The sequence below is a fragment of the Acyrthosiphon pisum genome, chromosome X (assembly GCF_005508785.2).
Source record: "Acyrthosiphon pisum isolate AL4f chromosome X, pea_aphid_22Mar2018_4r6ur, whole genome shotgun sequence".
In the NCBI taxonomy this organism is placed as follows: Eukaryota; Metazoa; Arthropoda; class Insecta; order Hemiptera; family Aphididae; genus Acyrthosiphon; species Acyrthosiphon pisum.
The window spans coordinates 33,827,447-33,830,586 of record NC_042493.1 but is presented as its reverse complement, the minus strand read 5'-3'; the positions used below and the strand labels follow the sequence as shown (position 1 = coordinate 33,830,586).

The 3,140-nt window shown below is 28.6% G+C and overlaps 1 protein-coding gene across 1 annotated transcript in view; it reads left to right on the top strand.

The window, feature by feature from the left end:
* Window positions 1–742: 742 nt before the first annotated feature.
* The window catches only part of LOC115033096, a 78,270-nt gene continuing 75,872 nt past the window's right edge, over window positions 743–3,140 (top strand). Inside the window, exon 1 of the mRNA XM_029485087.1 lies at window positions 743–1,135. The gene's annotated coding sequence lies outside the window, so the exon portion shown is untranslated. The remainder of the gene's footprint in view (window positions 1,136–3,140) is intronic.

Below are 3,140 nucleotides of genomic sequence, written 5' to 3'. Positions count from 1 at the left end.
GCCATAATACTATCTATATTGCGCCACTGTTGTCTTTTGACATCCATATTCTTACTTTTCTGGTGGATTTTTCTAATTAAAAGTGGTACTATGACCTCTAGCAGACTATCAAGTATAACAGTAAAAAATTCAGCCAAATCGGTTCAGTAGTTTTCTCGGTTAGCGCGGTCCAAGAAAACCCTTACCATTTTATATAATAGTATAGATAGGAATATATTAATATAAAATTAAATGCCTTACTTTTCAAGTTGTTCCTTAGTATTGGTATAAGTTATTTTATTAAATATAAATTAATACGAATGAGTTGTTTTAGTTTTATTACAGTAGTATATTATCTGTAATATTTGAAAGCTACATAACATACATAAAATTAACGTTATTATTACTGTTTTACAATTATTACGCCATAGATTATTATTTTTACTATGTACTAAGCCCAAATGATGTATAAATTCTTTATAATAATTATATTACCTTAATCAGAAAAAATATAGGAAAAATTCTTGGCTGGTATTTTATATATTTAACTAGTAATAGTAGTATAAGGTAATAGTTTTATTTAAATAAAAATATTTCAAAACACAATTCAAACATTGTCATGCATAACGGAAAAAAATTTAAGTAATACAAATATATCATGTGGTAAATTTTTAAAATAAAGGCTTGAATATAGGTTTATAAGTGAATCTATCGATTGTTTTATTTAAATAATCGTCAAAAACGTTTGCCGTATTATGGTATCTATTATTGATAGTCGGTGGCCGGTGGAATCAATATGTAAAAAAATTCAGCAGGGTTGATGCGCGGCGCAAACAATAGATTATTTACAGGTAAAAAAGGAATTTTGGCGCAATCGATAAACGCCCATGGCTTGATACCTATTGATGGGAGGGGTGGGGATGAAGCCAATAGGATCGTCTTTCGGCCTATATGACGGTGGCCGACAGTGGAAACTGAAAACAACTGGAATCCACAGACATCAGTGCATCGACGACGACGACGAAGACATGGCGTGATAACTCATCGTTAAACGTAATTGGTCAAATAATCTCAATTATTGGATGAGTATTTTCAATCACAAGATAGCAATCAAAAGATAAGAATCTGTCTATTAAAACATATAATTCAAGTTACGGTGAGTACCAAACATTTATTTATAGGTAAATAAGAAGGTTCTCACTTATAAATTATAACAACACTCATCGTTAAAGTGGTCGCTGGTATTTTTTAAATAACTGCATACACATTATTTTACTATTCATGTTTACATTTTTTTTTTGATACTATATACTATTGATACTTATAGATACTATTTTATACTGAGTAATAAAATTGTTTAAAATGTTTTTTTTTAAATGTTCAACTCACTGTTCAAGTGTTAAAACTTTAATTTTAATATTCCTAAGGTACTAGCATATTTCAATCGATAAAATAATTAAGTGTCCAGAAAATATACGATCACCCATATAATTTTTTCTAAATCCTATATTCGACTGATCAAAATTATTGTAAGTGTAGATTAATTTGCTAATGGTGTGAAAGTTCTATAGATAAGGATTGTTTAGCTTTGTGAATATCGTGTATGGTTGCGTTATCAATGATGTACCTAATTAGTAGTTTTTAATAATTTAATCATAATAATAGTAGGTTATATATTATTGATATAACTATAATTAAAATACCATAAATCATGTAGTTTATAAATAATCTATTCACATTGTAGTAATTCACAGGCGTACATCAGACGCAAAGTATACATTTTTATTTTTTATAACACCATATATTATGTACCTATTGTATAGTGTAACAGGTAGTCGTTAATTTATATTACGTATTGTAGCCATAGATAATAAAGATATGGATAGGCCATGGCTATATTAACACTGTATGAGGTCGCGTTCTTTTTTGTGGGAGAGAGAAAATATCTTTAAGAATGCTCTCTCTCCTACATGGGGTACTATTTAAGGTTATGTTCAAACTTCAAATAATTGCCGCCCACCGGTATAATATGAAAATAATATTCTAAATTTCTAACATGGAACTATAATAATAATATAATATACCTATGACTTTTGGTTTTGAGTAGTTTTCGGCATTATATTAATGATAAATGTAGTAGGTGTATTTACCATTTTACCCCATATAACCTCAAAATTGATAGTAATACATGTATGCATGATAAGCTTCAATGGCCTATCCATATCTTTATTATCTATGATTGTAACACTATTGTATATTGTATCATTATACTTATTATTATATTATATTAGCTGATCCCTTGCACTTCGTTTCCCGTTAAATGTACCAACTCTATATAACTCAAACTTTCTTCAATTCGTTATTTAATATTCGGTGCATGCTGTTTAAAATTTATCTTAACTTTTCAGTTGCCCGGAATAGAAGTTCTGAATCACAGCAGTACATTATGAGGTAGGCAGATTGCGGTAGATCGCGGACCTTGTGGTATTTGTATGGGAGTGTATGATTTAACTCTAAAGGATCGAAGTTATACCAAGTTTGATATAATACGGTGGATTAATATAATCAATCAATACATAATCCTAACCTAACCGTAAGTAGGTATTAAAATCCTATGAATAAAAAGAAACCAAATTTAACCCCTTTTAAAATTAGCCTCTCTCCTTCCCAGAGGTCTAATCTGCACACAAACATTCATATATATTATATATATATAGTTTTACAATAGTTGTATTGATTATTTAAGCAATCAGTGGTTTACTAATATAATTATATAAATGTAAATAGGTACAATCTAACACCTAAACGTGTTGATTGTAAGTTGATTAAATATTTATTAATTTAATATTAGTCAAGTTATGTTTGAAGTCATGAAATTCACATGCATGACACTAGTATAGTTACTAATTTAGAGTACCTCTCTAGTAAGATTAAAACATTGTATATTTAACCAGTAAATAACTGAAACTTGCAGTAACAAAATGAGTATCAATGGCTTTAAAACCATTTAACGACACTATGTAAATGTAGTAACTGATAGATTAAAAATAACTATGTTTATACAAATAAACGTACTTGAATCAGTTTGAAATGCGTCTTTAATGGTTTTTGGGAATTTATTTCAATCCAAAATTGGATTAAGTTGACGAGTTGATTTTTTT